This window comes from Ornithorhynchus anatinus, chromosome 5, assembly GCF_004115215.2.
Source record: "Ornithorhynchus anatinus isolate Pmale09 chromosome 5, mOrnAna1.pri.v4, whole genome shotgun sequence".
Classification (NCBI taxonomy): Eukaryota; Metazoa; Chordata; class Mammalia; order Monotremata; family Ornithorhynchidae; genus Ornithorhynchus; species Ornithorhynchus anatinus.
Genome location: NC_041732.1, coordinates 7,356,549 through 7,376,186, shown reverse-complemented (window position 1 = coordinate 7,376,186; position 19,638 = coordinate 7,356,549). Strand labels below are relative to the sequence as shown.

General features: G+C 44.8%; 1 protein-coding gene across 1 annotated transcript in view; it reads left to right on the top strand.

The window, feature by feature from the left end:
* Positions 1 to 19,638, top strand: part of AAGAB (alpha and gamma adaptin binding protein) — a 42,199-nt gene that overhangs the window by 2,326 nt on the left and 20,235 nt on the right. The window lies entirely within an intron of this gene.

Below are 19,638 nucleotides of genomic sequence, written 5' to 3'. Positions count from 1 at the left end.
CTTAAATACCACTATTAATAATAATGTTGGTATTTGTTAAGCGCTTACTATGTGCAGAGCACTGTTCTAAGCGCTGGGGTAAACACAGGGGAATCAGGTTGTCCCACGTGGGGCTCACAGTCTTAATCCCCATTTTACAGATGAGGGAACTGAGGCCCAGAGAAGTTAAGTGACTTGCCCACAGTCACACAGCTGACAAGTGGCAGAGCTGGGATTTGAACTCATGAGCCCTGACTCCAAAGCCCGTGCTCTTTCCACTGCGCCACGCTGCTTCTCAGCTGCTTATTATCCAGCACTTAGAACAGTGCTTGGCACATAGAAAGTGCTTAACAAATACCACTATTGTTATCCAGCGCTTAGAAGAGTGATGGGCACATAGTAAGCGCTTAAATACCACTATTATTATCCAGCGCTTAGAACAGTGCTTGGCACATAGAAAGCGCTTAACAAATACCACTATTATCCAGCGCTTAAAGAGTGCTTGGCACATAGTAAGTGCTTAAATACCACTATTATCCAGTGCTTAGAAGAGTGCTTGGCACATAGAAAGCGCTTAACAAATACCCCTGTTATTATCCAGAGCTTAGAAGAGTGCTTGGTACATAGTAAGCGCTTAACAAATACCACTATTATTATCTAGCGCTTAGAACAGTGCTTGGCACATAGAAAATGCTTAAATACCACTATTATCCAGTGCTTAAACAGTGCTTGGCACATAGTAGGCGCTTAAATACCGCTCTTATTATCCAGGGCTTAGAGCAGTGCTTGGCACATAGAAAGCCGCTTCTCTTAGAAGCAGCGTGGCTCAGTGGAAAGAGCCCGGGCTTAGGAGTCAGGGGTTGTGGGTTCTAATCCCGGATCTGCCACCTGTCAGCTGGGTGACTTTGGGCAAGTCATTTCACTGGGCCTCAGTTCCCTCATCTGTCAAATGGGGATGAAGACTGTGAGCCCGACGGGGGACAACCTCATTACCCTGTATCTACCCCAGCGCTTAGAACAGTGCTCTGCAAATCCCCCTCCCCTCCACCCCCATCCTCTGCTCTTCCCCCTTCCCCTCCCCTCAGCACTGTGCTCATTTGTATATATTAATTACTCTACTTATTTTGTTAATGAGGTGTACATCCCCGTGATTCTATTTATCTAGATGATGTTGTCTTGTTTTTGTTCTGTTTTGCTCTGCCGTTTGTCTCCCCCTGTTTAGACCGCGAGTCCATCATTGGGCAGGGATTGTCTCCATCTGTTGCTGAATTGTCCATTCGAAGCACTTAGTACAATGCTGTGCACATAGGAAGTGCTCAATAAATACTATTGCGTGAATGAATGGTGTCACCCTTCCCCCCCCAACCCCCCTCCAGCCGACCCCCACCCTCCTTTCTGCCAGTCCTCCTGCTCAACCCACATTTCTTCCGCTCTCACCCGGCCTATAATAATAATAGTGGTATTTGTTAAGCACTTACTATGTGCCAAGCACTCTTCTAAGTGCTGGATAATAATAGTGGTATTTGTTAAGCGCTTACTACGTGCCAAGCACTGTTCTAAATGCAGGGGTGGGTATGCGGAAATCAGGTTGTCCCACATGGGGCTCACTGATGAAGACTGTGACCCATTTTACAGATGAGGGAACCAAGGCACAGAGAAGCCCTGCCCATTTATTATTATTATTGGCATACCTGCCTATTTGTTATTATTGGCCCACCTACCCGTTTGTTGTTGTTATTTTTGGCCCACCTGCCCATTTGTTGTTATTTTTGGCCTACGCTGCCCACTTTATTGGTCCACTTTATCCATTTGTTGTTATGATCGCCTACCTTGCCTATTATTAATAATTTATAATCACAATTATCAATAATACATTATAATGATAATGATATATAAATGATACAATTGAATGAATAATATTCATTCAAATCGTATTGATTGAGCACTTACTGTGTGCAAAGCACTGTATTAAGCGCTCAGGAGAGTGCTTTGCAACAACATACAGACATATTCCTTACCTACAGTCCAGTTAGTTTGTGTATTAATATCTGTCTTCTCCTCTAGACTGTGAGCTCCTTGTGGGCAGGGAATGTGTCTGTTATTGTATTGTACTCTCCCAAGCTCTTAGTACAGTACTTTGCACACAGTAGGTGCTCAATAAATGATTGAAGGAGCTCATTATTATTATTATCATCAAATTCCAGAGTCGTTTGACTCATAGCAATTCTATGGCTGTGTTTTCTGCAGAACATCTTATCTTCTGCCTTAGTCCGTCACCGTGCTAACGGTTCTTCCATTATCGTTGTGATGGTTTCTATCCATCTAGTTGCTGCTCTACCTCTTTCATGTTTTCCCTGGACTTTTCCCAGCATTAGTGTCTTCTCCAGAGAATTAGGCCTCCTGATGATTTACCCAAGATATACTAAATCTAGTCATTTGACTTTCCAAAAACCACACTGGTTTCATTTGCTCCAAAACCCATTTGGATACCCTGCCCATTAGTGGCATCCCAATTCTTTGGAAAGGCGGGAGGAGGGAATCTTGGCCTAGGGATAGTTGTGTTATTAACCACTGGGGAAGGTAAAATATAAGTAGCTCGGGGCCCAGTTCCTGTCTCACCAGAGGATAGCAGTTTAAGGGAGAATGTTTTCTATCCCCATTATATCTATTCATCCATTCAATCATATTTGAGCGCTTACTGTGCGCAGAGCACTGTACTAAGTCCTGGCGAGAGTACAGTTCAACAATAAACTGACACAGCTTAGAAGGAATGTGGCCTAGTGGATAAAGCGCGGGCCCGGGAGTCAGAAGGGCCTGGATTCTAATCTTAGTTCTGCCATTTGTCTGCTCTGTGGCCTTGGGCAAGTCACAACTTCTCTTTCCCTTAGTTACCTCATCTGTAAAATGGGGATTAAGACTGTAGCCTCATGTTGTTCATGAATTAAAACCAACCTGTGTAACTTTTATCTGTCTCAGCGCTTAGTATGGTGCCTGGTACATCGTAGAAGCACAGAAACAGCATGGTGTAGTAGATAGAGCATGGACGTGGGAATCAGAAGGTCATGGGTTCTAATCCGCTTTTCACTACTTGTCTGCTGGGTGACCTTGGGCAAGTCACTTGTATCTACACCAGTGCTTGGCATATAGTAAGCGCTTAACAAATACCATAATTATTATTACAGTACCATGTACATAATGAGCCCTCAAATACCATTGATTGAGGAGTGGGGAGGGTGATGCGAAATGATGTTTAGAAAATGATCTGGGCAGCAGAACAGGAGAGGGAAGTATGGATTGGAATGGGGAGAGATGAGACTGTAAGCTTGTGTCTGTTATATTTTCTAGTGTTAACCCACCCCCCGCCCAAATGCTTAATTCAGTGAGCACTCAATAAGTACAATTTACTGGCTGACTGCAGACAGGATGCATTTATTTTAATGCCTCTCTCCACCCTCCCCGCCCCCAGAGATTGTAAATTCCTTGTGGGAAGGGATCACATCAATCAACTGTATTGCACTGTACTTTCCCAGTATTTAAACCCTTACTTTGTACCAGGCACTGTACTAAGTGCTGGACTAGATACAAGCAAATCGGGTTAGACACAAACCCTGGCCCATGTGGGGCTAACAGTTCAATCCCCATTTTACCGATGAGGTAACTGAGGCCCGGAGAAATATAGTGACTTGTGCAAGGTCACACAGCAGACAGATGGTGGAGTGAGGATTAGAACCCATGACCTTTTCACTCCAAGGCCCCTACTCTATCCACAACACCATGCTGCTTCCTCATGCCCAGACTGTAGGGTTGTTAGATGAGGGAGATGATGGTGGTTTCTGTAGTGATAAGGAAGTTTGGGCAAGGGGAGGGTTTGGGAGGGGAGATGTGGTGTTCAGTTTTGAACATGATGAGCTTAAGATGCCGGCAGGACACCCAGACAGATGTCCTGGAGGAGGAGAAAATGAGAAATTGCATGGGGCTGATGAGGTTGATTTGGGAGTTAGCTGCAAAGAGAAAGCCAAGGATTAATAAGGAGAGCACCCTCTTTTTATAGGTTGAAGATTAAATAAGTTTCAGAGAGGCCCACAGCACAGGAACCAGATCTCAGAAGTAGCAGCATGGCATTATGGCTAGAGCACGGGCCTGGGAGTCAGAAGGTCATGGGTTCTAATACTGGTTTGTTTGCCGTGTGACCCTGGGGAGCAAGTCACTTCACTTCTCTGTGCGTCAGTTCCCTCATCTGTAAAATGGGGATGGAGGCAGTGAGCCCCACGTGGGACAGGGACTGTGTCCAACCTGCTTGTATCCACCCCAGCACTTAGCACGGTGCCTGGCACATAGTAGGCACTTAAATACCACATTATTATTATTATCCTAATTATTATCTCAGGATTTCTGACTTGTGTCATGAGCTCCTGGCTCATACTAAACAGGACCTTCCTGGGCAGGGGGAGCCTCAGTGACACATAGTAGACCACACCACCAAGGTTACGGTGGAAAGGTTTTACACTTAATTTTAAACACACACACTTACTCCACCAAGGGTCCAGTATCAGTCTGCCGGTCAAGAGAGCCTGTTCTGCCGATGCCGCTTCTTTCCGCTCCCAAATGCCACTGCCTTCTGCTGCTTTCCAGGGCTGCTCTGCTCTATCTGCACCAGGTGCTTGCTTCCCCTGCCTGCTTCCTAAATGCTTCTCCAGGTGCTTTCCTCTACATGCTTCGTCTTCCTTCTCCTCTGCGTGCTTCTCTCCCCCCCCCCCCCCCCCATTGCTTGCTTCTGCTGCACATTGTTCCTCACAATTCAAAGCGACCGCCTTTTATCTGCTGTAGGCATCACAGCTGTGGGTCTACACGGCAGTCGTTGAATGGCCCAGGCCCGTTACCGGCTAGAACAGGGAGAGAAGGCCACACCTCCTTCCACGCTCCACCCCCACAAGCCGGCAATCACCTGTCCTCAAGTTGAGCCCATCAGTGCCTTCGCCACCCTCTTCCTTGTTGTTGTTCGCGGGATCACAAACAGTGACAAATAAGGCAGCTTGTTGGGGGCTTGCCACAACTTGCAGTTTCCCTGTTTTTGCCCTGGCTGCCTTTTTCCATTTCCCTTGGGAATTCAGAATCCCTTTTTCCAGTCACAGCGGCTTATTTTGTTACGGGATGACCCCGCCCCGACCAGCATGTGTATTTAAGGATCCTTTCCGTATTTCCTTCAAAAGATGAAAGGATCGGCCAGTAGGGCCTGCAAAACAGTTGTGGTCACCGAATGCGTCAGTTGGTGTTCCGAAAATCTTTGGATGTCAAACCACCAAGCTTCCCTGAAGTCAAGGAGGGGGAAAATGGAACCCTGAAGATGGTAGTTATTTCACTCAGAGGAAAAATCCCTTTCTCCAGATGCATTCTGCCGCTGTGCTACTGTAGTGTCTTTCTGCGAGCGTTTTCAGTTATATTTTTTTGCTCCATATCAGCAGGAGTTGGGGGTCTTGATGTAAAACAAAACAAAAAAAAGTCTGTCCAGGGTGGTTTTGAGAAACAGGGCACTCATAGTTTGGGGAGAAGAATTTAGCACTTAGCATTTGTTGCACTGCACTCATTAAGATGGCCAGTTTAAAATGTCTGTGTTTCTCTCTGTTGTTTGGTTTGGGGCGAAATGGGAGAGATATCCACAGGGCACTGTTGTATATCACACCATATCGCAGGAATCCAAAGCCGCATATCATCTTGGAAGACTCTGAGCTTTGTCTAGACACACACATTCATTTCAGTACACACGCACAAGCTTGTGTTTGAATAGCAAAAGGCCAAAAAAAAAATACAGAAAGTATGTAGTGGTCATTTGGGTTTATACCATTTGCTACTGCCTTATCTCGTATCCTGCCTCAACAAACAGTGGCACTCAATAAATAACACAATCAAATACGGAATCTTGAAAGAAAAGAGTTCTAAAGTTTTAGAGCCGCTCTAAATATATCCGGCGAGGATAATAACCGGCCGATGAACACTGTAATTGTATTGTAGCCGGTGTCTGTAGATACCGCAGACACATCTCTAATAATTACATATACAGGAAGCCAGATTGACGTAAGTTAAGGCGAGTACAGTTATGAAACTCTGGAAAGGTCTTTGCAGTGCTTTAGGTTCCATTAATGTGTGTCCTATTTTGGACTGAACTTTCCCCGTGAAGCCAGAGACACGTCCACGTTGAGGAGAAGGAAAGTGCTGTGGTTCTTGGCACCCAACTGGTCTTTTCAGAAAGAGTTAGATAATTTAAACCATTTTTGCAGTAGGGCTGTCCTTCTGTTGGAAGATGTCTCTGCTAACAGTGAGTCTCCATCTGTGAAGTGTGAGTGCCTCGGAGAAAAAGCTTACACTGTAACACCTGATAAGACCCAGAAGGTGTTTTTCCACATTTGTTGCCCGCCTTCTATGTTATTTCAAAATATTTTATTTTTTAAGAAGTCAAAATGGAAGCTGAAATGGCAAACGTGACTCAAATTTGCAAACTTTTTTTTTCTTTGCACCGATAGGCTGCCACAGTTCACCCGCTTAGTACAGTGCTCTGCCCACAGTAAGCGTTCGAAAAATGCCATTGATTGACCTATCTTTTTCTGGGTGATCTTGCAATGAAGCAAGGGTATTGAATTTCTGATTTTTGTATTTAATGGTGCCAGCTTGATTTAAATCCTTGAATTGTAAAACAGAACTAGGTCAAAAATGGAGAAAGAACTTGAGTAAAACTTAAATGAACAATCGGCACGCACTCGTGGTGAATAAGCTACTTACCAGGTATGAATGACTAGCTTTCTGAAGATGAATGAACTCTTCTGGGCCACCAGTTTCTTTTAGGGACCCAAAAAGTTCATTCCCTTCAAAAAAAAGTAGAACACTTGAGATGAAGGTGTGAAAATACTCAGCCATGTACTCCGCAGGGTCATTTCTCCCAGGTAGAATTTAAGTATATAATAATAATGCCACATTATGATGATGACGATATTAGGCTCTTATGATGTACCAAGCATTGTACTCAGGATTGGGATAGATAGAGATAATCAGATTGGACACAGTCCCTGTCCCACATGGGCTCACAGTCTAAGGTGCTAAGCCTAAGGCCCTTCAGAACCTTCAAATGTTATTTCCTTCCTCAGTCCCTCTCCTGAGAATTCTGGGTGTCGTGGTTGCCACCCACGCAGGGAATCGATCAATCGATCAGTGACATTCATTGAGCGCTCACTCTGTGCAGACGCCGTTCTAAGCACTCGAGAGAGTGCAACCCAAAAGAGCTAGTAGGACGTTCCCTGCCCCCGACGAGCTTACGTGCCAATATATTAGATTTCTGAACTCTTCAAAAGCTCTCTCCTCCAGGTCCCACACTTCAGGATTGCAAGCAGCATCCAAGTGACATTCTGGTGAAGTTGGCCCAACCCAGACCCATGGTGAAGGGAAAAACTCATGTTTATCCCAGAATCCCAAGCTGGTTGAACCTTTGGTCAAACTGAATAAGGGTGGTACTTGACTTACTCTTTGCCACACACTGTATTAAATGTTTGAGAGCATACGGTGCGTCATCCCCGCCATACGATCTAGCAGGAGAGAGGTAGAGAGTCACCAAGTAAATGAAGAGGCTGGGGGAAGAAACAGAGTTTAAAAATATGTACGTAAGTGTTGGGTGAGAAGGAGAGGAGCTCCCAAGTGCCTAGGTGAAATGATTGTCGAAGTTTTTTTAGGGGTTTTTTTTGTGTGTGTGTATTTAAGTGCTTACTATGTGCCAGACATTGAACTGAGCATTGGAGTAGATACCAGCTAATCAGGTGGGACACAGCCCATTCTTAATCGCCATTTTACCGACGGCGCAGAGAAGTAAAGTGACTTGCCCAAGTTTACACAGCAGAGAAATGGCAGAGTTGGGATTCACCCTGCCACGTTCTGTCTCACATCAGTCTTAGTTAATAATGATGGTGTTGAAGCGCTTACTGTGTGTCAGGCACTGTTCTGAACACTGGGGTGGATACAGGCAAATCATTCAGTAGTGTTTATTGAGCACTTACTATGTGCGGAGCACTGTACTAAGCACTTGGAATGTACAATTCGGCAACAGATAGAGACAATCCCTGCCCAATGATGGGCTCACAGTCTAAATGGGGAGACATAGACTCAACCCCCATTTTACAGAAGAGGTAACTGAGGCTCAGAGAAGTAAAGCGGCTCACTCAGAGTCACAAGAGCAGACAAACGGCGGAGCCGGGATTAGAATCCATGACCTTCTGATTCCCAGGCCGGTACTCTATCCACTATGCCTTGCTGCTCCCTTCCTCCTTAGTTGGCCTGTTATCAGTTATGGAGTTGAGGCAACTTTTCCCATGTGAAGTGGTTGAAAAATGGATCTTTAGCACGATTGCCTCATTGTAGAGCAAGAGTAGTTTCTGCGTGCGAGATCTGAGTTCTCAGGCTCTTATTTAAATAACACTTTCCGAGAAATCACCACTCGGAAACCAGATTGCTTTGATGATCCGTATTATCCAAGGGTTCGGGTATGAATCTTTTCCCCCCAGATGAGTATCTTCATCCAGGACTCTTAAAGCTCTGAAGATTAGGAACTGAATGGATTTTCACTTCAGGCTTAACTCAGTGATGGACACATGCCGTAAATATATTTCTAGAAATGTGGTTTGGAATCAGTCGCTATGAGGCAGCCACACGTCGTTATGTAAGTCCTTAGATGGCTTCCTCCTTCAGATCTTTCTCCCTCTTTAAGGTGCCCAACTCTTTGCAATTTTCAGAAGAAAATTCACCCAAGCTTCCTGTGTTTCAGTTTGGAAAACTTTCCACTCCAGTATAGGAAGCCCTAGGGGCTCTGAAACTCTGAATTCGAAGAATGATTAGGGTTTGCGAGGAGGGTAATTAAACCTTATAAACAAAACCAACCTCACCCCTCCGTTCATACAGTGCTAGTGCTGAGATCTGACACGATCTAATGTCAGGGAATTTAAAGTTAGTGTTCCCACAGCAACCATAATTCTCCCCCCACTGATTGATTTATCACCTACCAGGTCACAATGAGCTATTTATCAGGGGGCTGGGTTATGGTTACTCTGGGAATCACAGTTTTGAATTTCCTGACATCTGTCTGCATGAAGTCTGAGCGGTGGCCTTGTACCGGTATGGTTTGAGCCTTTAAATATAACCGTTTGTCTTACAAAGACCCTCCAGCAGCCGTGTGATCTATTCGGAGCCCTGGGGAGTAGCCAGAATAGTTAACAACGGCTGCAAACTAACAGAGAGAGCAGCATCAAACTGAGTAACATCTTCATGAAGTTGTGCCCACGATGATACAGCTCACTGCCCACTAATGCGACCTTTTTGTTTTATCCAATTGCCGTTCTTCCCGATTTTTCCCCGATTCCCACTGTCTACTTCTTTTTTAGCAGCAGCTTTTTACTACCCCTCGCGTGCTACGCTGTTGTCCCGACTTGGAACTGCCTCCCTTTCCAAAGCTCCACCTTCAAAACCCTCCTAAAATCCCTCTCCAAAACATCTTCCCCAATTAATTTCCCAGCAACCCGTGCCGGATAAACTCATCGGAGAACTGTAGCACTTATGGGCATATTTTTACCCATCCTTGGTACTCTTATATTTGTGTCTGTGTGTACATATAAATATACAGTATATGGTATCTGTTAAGCCCTTACTTTGTGCCAAGCACTGTTCTAAGCACTGGGGTAGATACAAGCTAATCAGGCCAGACGCAGTCCCTGTCCTACATGGGGCTCAAAGTCTAAGTAGGAGGAAGTAGGATTTAATCCCCGTTTTACAGATGAGGTAACTGAGGCACAGAGAAGTTAAGTGACTTGCCCAAGGTCACAGGGCAGACGTGGCAGAGTCAGGATTAGAACCCAGGTCCTTCTGACTCCTAGGCCCGTGCTCTATCCACTAGGCCTTGCTGCTTCTAGACCTCCAATTCATGCATGTCAGCTTTCAATCTCTTGATGCTGATAATGAAACAGTTGCATGCAGGTGAAAATAATCACTCGATTTATTGAGCGCTTACTGTGTGCGGAGCACTATGCTAAGCGACTGGGGGAGTACAGTCCAACAGCGTTGGTAGACACATTCCCTGCCCAGAGCGAGCTTGCAGCCAAGAGAGCAAACTGATTGCCTCTCTGGCCTTTGACCCCCAGCTCAAGCCCTGCCTCCTAGGTAGAGCCCCCTCCCTCTTCCTATCCTCAAAATCCTTTTATAAAAAATAGTATTTCTTAAGCGTTTACTATGAGCGAGGTACTGCGCTAAGCTCAGGAGTAGATACAAGCTAATCAAGTTGGGCACAGTCCATGTCCCTCGTGGGGCTCACGGTCTTAACCCTACTCCAGTTGTTCAACGCTCCATCCCCCAGATCCCACCGCTACGTCACATAGTCCTATTTCGTCTAAAGGGATTCGTTCACTCGGCCAGAATATAAAATGCTGGCATTAAGAAAAAGAAAAATATCCTGAAAAACCACAGTTTGCTTCCCCGAAGTTTTGTGTTTTTTCTAAGAGAAAAAGGAAAAAAAAAATAATATAGTTTCGCTCCGGCAGGTGGCTGCCAAGGAAAGCTAGACAGGCTGGGACACCAAGAGGAGAAGGCGGTCTCCATCAAGGGGGCGGGGGGTCCTCTGCCAAAGTTGGAAGAACCATGCAGAACATGGCTTGGCAGGGGGTCCAAAGGGGCCCGATGCCCATGTTTATGTAGCACGTCTAGCCAAAGCCTTAGAAATCCGTGACTCATTTTAGACACGTAAACACTAAAAATCCAGAGGTGCAATTTTGGGATCCCTTGCTCCCATCAGTTATTTCCCCTATGGTTCCCAAGTCCTTGGGGCCACATCCTGGACATAGTTGTGGCCCTAGGGGATAGAGCCTGGACCTGGGAGCCAGAGGACCTGGGTTCTAATTCTGGCTCTGTCACTCTTCTGCTGGGTGACCTTGGGCCGTTCATTTAAATTTTCTGCGCCTCAGTTTGCCCAGCTGAAAGTGGGGGTTAAATCCTACTCCCTCCCACCTAGACCATGAGCATCATGTGGGACAGGGACCGTGTTCAACGTGATAACCTTGTAGCTACCCCAGCCCTTAGAATGGTGCTTGGTACATATTAAGTGCTTCTGAGGACAGGACACTGTAGTAAGCACTGAACTTTGTTAATGAAATGTACATCGCCTTGATTCTATTTATCTGCTATTGTTTTAATGAGATGTTCATCCCCTCGATTCTATTTATTGCTACTGTTCTTGTCTGTCCGTCGCCCCCGATTAGACTGTAAGTCCGTCAAAGGGCAGGGACTGTCTCTATCTGTTACCGATTTGTCCATTCCAAGCTCTTAGTACAGTGCTCTGCACATAGTAAGCGCTCAAGAAATACTATTGAATGAATGAATGAATAAACTTGGAAACGGTCATCCCCTTCAGTTTCCCAGTGATAAGCAGCAGATTTGTTGTTTGATAGCTCCTCCCTAAAACTGTTTTAGAGGAATAATTGTATTATGCATTAATAGAATACGTTAACATTAGTGATTATATTAAGCACTTAGTACGTGTTAAACACTGTGTGCTAATTGGTGGGGTAAGGATACAAAATAGATCGGATACAGGCCCTGTTCATTCATTCATTCATTCAAACGTATTTATTGAGTGCCTACTGTGTGCACAGCACTGTATTAAACGCTTGGAATATACAATTCGGCAAAAGATAGAGACAATCTCTGCCCCACAACGGGCTCACAGTCCCTGTTCTCCCTGGGGTTCACACAAACACTGACTGTTTGTAGACACTTCTCAATTTATTGGTGTATTTACCAAAAATCAACTGCACTGCCAAAACCAGCTGGAGAGTGACAGCAGAAAGCTATCCTGAGTGGAGGCATTTAGATTAATGAAATCTGATATTTAATAATATTCAAAGGCAGCAAGAACTGAAGCAAGTTGATTTTCACTTTTCCAGCCCTATCATGCCCTAGCTGTGATAATCAAGTCCATATGCAGCTTTGATGAAATGATTTGATCAGAAGGAAAATGCAAAAGCAGATGGAAAGCCCACTAAGCAAATTAAGCTTTTAGCTTGAATAATGGAATTAAAAAGTCCATTATTTGAGTTCTGTACCTATTAAAACAAGTTAAAAATGGAATAATTAATATTTCTGGTATTAAGTGCTTACTGTGTGCCAGGCGTTGTTCGAAGCGCTGGGATGAATACAAGCAAATTAGATTAGACACAGTCCCTGTCCCACGTGGGCTCACGGTCTTGATCCCCATTTTATAGATGAGGTAACTGAGGCACAGAGAAGCAAAGTGATTTGCCCAAGGTCACACAGCAGTCAAGTAGCAGAGTCAGGATTAAGAGCCCATGACCTTCTGACTCCCGGGCCCGTGCTCTATCCATTCTGCCATGCTACTTCTCTTAATAATAATAATGTTGGTATTTCTTAAGCTCTTACTATGTGCAGAGCACTGTTCTAAGCGCTAGGGTAGATACAGGGTAATCAGTTTGTCCCACATGAGGCTCACAGTTAATCCCCATTTTCCAGATGAGGTAACTGAGGTCCAGAGAAGTGAAGTGACTTGCCCACAGTCACCCAGCTGACAAGTGGCAGAGCCGAGATTTGACCCGTGACCTCTGACTCCCAAGCCCGGGCTCTTTCCACGGAGCCACGCTGCTTCTCCAGGATTAATAGCATTAAATAGCATTAGTATTAGCAATAGCAATAAGCATTAATGCTATTTAATGCTCTCTGTCTGTTTCTGCCTCAACACCCCCCCCCCGAATAAAATACACACAAAACGGCCCCCTCCCTGTGGTTTAAAATACAACTTTTGAGAAAGAGGAGCTCTTTGTAGTTCTCAGAGAAAGTTGGCTTCTCCAGTGTGTGCTAACAGAGTTTGAATAGTCATTGTGACAGTGAAAGCATGCAGTGAGCAAAGAGGTCCCACATTTCACTGGCTCCACTGGTCATCTTGTTCAAAGCCTTCAATTTAGTTTTAATGGGCAAATTATCACCGGGAGACCGGAAAACGTGGGCTGGGGAGGTGCGGAAAGGAAAGGAGATGGTGTCGGCCACCCCTTCTCCATCTGCAAGAAATGCAGTATTTTATTTTGAGCCAAAAAGAACTTGGTTATGAGTTAGGGTGGTGGTATTTACCCTCAAGTGATGTATCAATCAATGGTATCTATTGAGCGGTTACTCTGTGCAGAGCACTGGACTAAGCGCTTGGGAGAGTCCAACAGGGTTGGTAGGCCCGTTCATTCCCTGCCACTGCGACCACATATTACCTTGAACCCCGACAGGGGTTTGGAAGAGGAACGTTGACTGCGGTGTGGATTTTGATAAAAGGATTTTTTTTCTGAGACGTTTCCATGAAACCGGGATCTCTGATTTTAAGAACTCATCTTTTCCCGCTTCTTATCTCTCACCCGGCCTCCTCACTGTCCTCAGTGAAAGGCAGGGCAGCTAAGTGACTGTTATTAAAGAAGAGAGGAGAGTTAGAAAACAAGCCAATCATTTCTCTCAGAGGAAAGGCTAAGATCTGCCGTTTATGCGGAACAGCCCTAACTGAACAGTGAAAGCCTGGAACGCTGATCCTGAAGCGACTGCATTTTCCCTTTGTAATTTGTTTTTGGTTGCTCAGTAGATGGAATGAATGAGGGAATCCAAACACTTCAGCTGAGAAACAGTTCAACAACATGAAGTCAGGAAGAAGGCCAGATAAATCTAGACTGTAAGCTCCTTTGGGGCAGGAATCTACCAACTCAGTTGTACTGTTGAAATGCTTGATTGATCACTGCAAATTTCTCTGAAAGAAGACTCCTCGGTTTTCCAGGAGGCAATGGCCATTAGAAGGTATTCTGCCATCATTCATTAATTCATTCAGTCACTTATTGAACGTTCTCTGTGTGCAAAGCACTGTATTAAGCGCTTGGGAGAGTACAGTATAACAACAAGCAAACACATTCCTGCTCACAACGAGCTCACAGTGTAGAGGGGGAGACAGACATTAATGTAAATAAATAAGTAGATAAATAACGGATATATACAGTATGTACAGATCTTCTCATTGATCTAAGTGATATGAGTATCATAAAAGCATCTCTCAATTCATGGGTTTCACTCAGTTCACCGTGTCAAACAAAAAATTCCCACACCATCTAAAGCCATAAAGAATTTTCAGATAACCTTCGGACATGGAGTGCTTTCCGTGGGCTCGGCCTGAGCAGTGTGTTTTCATTTAGAATTTCCTCCGACAGCAGTGGGAAAAGGGGGCTAAATCAGGGCCTGACTGTTTGCTGATAGAACTGCGGTCGCTTCAGGAACACACACACACAATTCCCCAGTCCTTAAAAACCTCCTGTTTGCCCATCCTTTTCTCTGTCAAGTAGAAACTCCGTACCATCGGCTTTGATGCATTCACTCACATCTCCCCTTCCTGCTTTACCTCTCTGCTCTCCTACTGCCTCCCAGCCCGCACACTTCAATCCACTAATGCCAGCCTTCTCTCTGCTCAGTCTCGTCTATCTGCCAACCTCTTGCCCACGTCCTGCCTCTGGCCTGGAGCACCCTCCCTGCTCATAGCCGACAGGAAATTACTCTCCCCTCCTTCAAAGCCACATGAAAGGCACATCTCCTCCAAGAGGCCATCCCTCAGTGCCTCTTCTCCACTCCCTTTTGTGTCGCCTTTCCCCTTGGATTTGCTCCTTTATTCATCCCTCCCTCAGTCCTACAACACTTACGTATATATCCATAATTTCTTTCTATTAACGTCTCTCTCCCTCTGTAGACTTTAAGCTCGCTGTGGACAGGGAACGCGTCTATCAACTCTGTCATGTTAGAGGAAGCAGTGTGGCGTAGTGGATGGAGCACGGCCTGGGAGTCAGAAGGTCATGGGTTCTAATCCCAGCTCTGCCATTTGTCTGCTGAGTGGCCTTAGGCAAGTCACTTCACTTCTCTGTGCTTCAAGGACCTCATCTGTAAAATGGGGACTAAGATTGTGAGCCCTATATGGGACAGGGACTGTGTCCAACCTGATTTGTTTGATTCTATTTATTGCTATTGTTTTTGTCTCTCTGTCTCCCCCGATTAGACTGGAAGCCCGTCAAAGGGCAGGGACTGGTTCTATCTGTTACCGATTTGTACATTCCAAGTGCTTAGTACAGTGCTCTGCACATAGTAAGCGATCAATAAATGCTATTGAATGAATGAATGAATCCACTCCAGCTCTTAGTACAGTTTCTGCCACATAATAAATGCTTAACAAATACTATCATTATTATTATTATTAATAATTCCCAGGTGCTCAATAAATTGTTTGATTGAAGATCCAGATATCCCAATAGCCAGTTATCAGAGAGGTACCCAAGCCCAGATCAAAATGATCCTGCTATGGGTCAGCAGCTGGGCTGGGATTTCTTAAACCGATTCTGCTAGATTTTAAGCTTTTTATTTTTTATGGTACTTGTTTCATGCCTGCTATGTGTCAGGCACTGTATTCATTCATTCAATAGTATTTATTGAGCGCTTACTATGTGCAGAGCACCGTAATAAGCGCTTGGAATGGACAATTCAGCAACAGAGCGCTGGGGTAGATAGAGGCTAATCAGGTTGGACCCAGTCCCTGTTGATTCATTCATTCAATCCTATTTATTGAGCACGTACTATGTGCAGAACATTGTACTAAGCACTTGGAAGAATACAGCAAAAAACGGGCACAGTCCCTGCCCACAATGAGCTTACAGTCCAGCGAGGGGAGATGGATGTCAGTACAAATAAATAAATGACAGATATGCACATAAGTGCTGTGGGGCTGGGGGCGGGGAAGAGCAAAGGGAGCTAGTCAGTGTGATGCAGAAGGGAATGGGAAAAAAGGAAAGTGGGGGCTTTCTGGGAAGGCCTCTTGGAGGAGATGTACCTTCAGTACAGCTTTGAAATCCTACATCCCCATTTTACAAAAGAGGGAACTGAGGCCCAGAGAAGTGAAGTGACTTGCCCAGGGTCACCCAGCAGACAAGTGGTGGCAGAAAATGTGTGTCTTGCTACTCCAGTACTCCACCTGAGACTTTACTTCAGGGCCCGGTGTTCAAGAAAAGAAATTGATGATGATGATTTCGGTCGGCGGCCCTAAGCATTTATCACCCGTTAATATAGTATAGCCATTCATCCCTAAATACTGTGTTTTTGCAGGAACCTCTCAGGCATTAAACAAGATTGGTTCCTGAAAAATCCATCTAAAGTTGAAGTCTTGTTCATCAGAAGTAGTTTTCTCATAGGAACACTTTAATGATCGATACATCGACGGTATTTGAGTGCTTACCATGTGAGAGCACCATACTAAGCTTTGGGGAGAGGACAGTACAATGGAGTTGGCAGTCACGATCCCTGGCCACAAGGAGCTGGCCGTCTAGAGGACGAGAAAGACATTAATATAAATCGATCAGTCAGTCAGTGGTTATTTGTGGAGCAATTACTATGAGTAGAACACTGTACTAAGCACTTGGGAAAGAACAGTACAGCACGAGAAGCAGCGTGGCGCAGTGGAAAGAGCACGGGCTTTGGAGTCAGGGCTCATGAGTTTGAATCCCAGCTCTGCCACTTGTCGGCTGTGTGACTGTGGGCAAGTCACTTAACCTCTCTGTGCCTCAGTTCCCTCATCTGTAAAATGGGGATTAAGACTGTGAGCCCCACGTGGGACAACCTGATTCCCCTGTGTTTACCCCAGCGCTTAGAACAGTGCTCTGCACATAGTAAGCGCTTAACAAATACCAACAAATACAAATACCAACATTATTATAATTAGCAGGCAGGTTTCCTACCCATAATGAGCTTACAGGCTGGAGGGTGGAGACATGCATTAATATGCATCAATAAGTAATTCATAATATAATAGCTAATTGAAAAATATGTACATAAAGTGCTGTGAGGTTGGGGTGTATAGCAAATGTCCAAAGGTCACATATTCAGGGGCACGGACGATGCAGAAGGGAGAGTGAGCTGGGGAAAGAGGGCTTAATCAGGGAAGGCCTCTTGGAGGAGAAGTGACCTTAATAAGGCTTGGAAGGTGGAGAGAGTGGTGGTCTGGCTTCTGTGGAGCGGGAGGGAGTTCCTGGCCGGGGTGGGGGTCGTGGGAAAGGGGTCGGCGGCGAGATAGATGAGATGGGGACACAGTGAGTAAACTGGTGCTAGAAGAGCAGTCCGTGATGCCGGACTGGAGTAGGAGATCAGTGAAGTGAGATAGGATGGGGCAAGCTGATTTAGGGAATGTGTAAATAAATTATAGCTACGTACATAAGTGTTGTGGAGCTGAGGGAGGGGCGAATACAGGGAACAAACCCAAGAGCAAGGATGATGCAGAAATGGGTGGGAGAAGAAGAAATTAGAGTTTTGTCGGGGAAGCTTCTGGGAGGAGATGTGATTTTAATAAGGCTGATTGTTTAATAAACGGGGGATAGGTTGATGGGCCAAGATCAAATCCCAATTTTTAGCAAAATTAGCCAAAACTGTGTAATCGATCAATCATAGGTAATACAGGTGCATCAGTGTAGTTATTATTGAGAAGCAGCATGGCTTACTGGAAAGAACACATGCATGGGAGTCAGAGGATCTGGGTTTCAGTCCCTGCTCTGCCATGTACCTGCTGTATGACCTTCGGCAAGTCACTTAACTTCTGTGCTTCAGTTCCCTCCGGCAAAATGATGATTTGATACCTGTCTTCCCTCCTGTTTAGACTGTGAGCCCCAGGTGGGATACGATCATCTTGCATCTACCCCAGCGCTTAGTACAGTGCTTGGCACATAGTAAGAGCTTAACGGATACCACAATTATACTGTGACAAAAGGTACCACGATAGATTAGCCAACTCTTATTTCATCAGAAGCAAAGTGAGCACATTTTCTCTTCCCAGAAGTTCTACCAGGCAACTACGTCTCCTCCCATCCAACACCCAGGCCTCTCCTCTTTTCCACTCCCCCCCGCCCACTTTAAACTTTCCCATTTCCTCACTCCCCATTGCCCCTTTTGAAAGTGTTTCCACATTTCCCCATGGCTCTCATGTGCCCCTCTCCCACTGTCCATGCCCCCAGAGCTAGAGCCCCAAAAGAGACCCGTGTAGTGAAGTCGAAACCAAGGAGTTGTCAAAGTTGAAATGGTGTAAATTTAGAAATGCCACGAGTGTCCTTTGTTGTAACCTGAACTGCTTTAGCCCCCCAAATCAGGACAAAAATCCTATAGCAGTCTACACAATCCTCCACTTCCCTCAGGAGTTTGAGGCAGTAAATGAGTGAAATTAGACTTCGCTACTGTCCTGATGCAAACTGTTATTTTTTTCCTGGGGTGAATAGTTATTTGTAAAGGTACTTATTCCGTTCCTGTAGGATTAGTTACACGCTCAGAGCTGTGCTTGTACATGCCTGCTTATGTAAAAGAGTTAAAAACCAGGGTTGTGTTTTTTTAAATGGAATTTGTTAATCACTAACTATATGCCAGGCACTATACTAAGCGCTGGGGTAGATACAGACTAATCAAGTTGGCCACAGTCCCTATCCCACTTGAGGCACCCAGTATTAATCTCCATTTTACAGGTGAGATAACTTAGTCAGAGAGAGGTGAAGTGACTTGCCCAGGGTCACGCAGCAGTCAAATGGTGGAGTTGGTATTAGAACTCAGGTCTTCCCGTCAATTTCATGTTCGTGTGAATGAACGTACCGGTTGCTGTGTGGATCATCTATGATTCATCTCTATTGAAGTAGGAATTCTGTACTTCGACTTGCTGAAACAAACTTTTGTGGTTCTAAACTTCTAATGCTCATTTCTTTGGAATATTGGACATTGCACGATATTCCTTCTTTTGCGAAATGGGGATTGAGACTTTGAGCTCCCCATGGGACAGGGACTGTGTCCAACTCAATTTGCTTGCATCCAGCTCAGCACTTAGTACGGTGGCTGGCACATAGTAAGCGCTTAGCAAATACCATCATCATTATTATAAAAGACATTACCATTTTAAATCCCAAACTGATGAAAGGTGCTCATCAAAAATGACAGAATTATGGAATTATTATCACGTACTGTAAGTGATAGGTCAGTATGTATTGAACAGAGTACTGTGTGCTTGGGAGAAGACAATAGATTTAGTAGGCATTATCCCTGTCTCTAAGGAGTTTACAATCCTGTGGTGGGGGGGGGGGTGACTAAAAATTCTCCTTTATAAATCACAAACTCATATTTAGTGACTTTCTCTGTAGAATTAGGAAAGAAAACAGTCTATTTTCTAAACATAGTGAGACTTGCATGGAAAATTTGATAGTATTCATAATTTTTCAGCGTACAAATTCAAATGTTATTTCGTGATCGATACAGCAGATATCCAAAGATTAACAAGTTTAGTTGTTGCATGGAATATAGGATTAAAAAAAATGGCATGCTTTATACAAAAATAGTGTACAAGAAACTTTGAGCGCTCTAACCTAATAAAGCATTTGTCCCTCATCTCCCCCTCTGAACTCTAAGGTCATTGTGGGTGGGGAACTTGTCTGTGAACAAGAGTACAAGTATATTGTACTCTCCCAAGCACTTAGTACAGTGCTGTGCACACAGGAAGCACTCAGTAAGCACTGTACTAAGTGCTCTGCACACAGGGAGCACTCAATAAGTACCGAT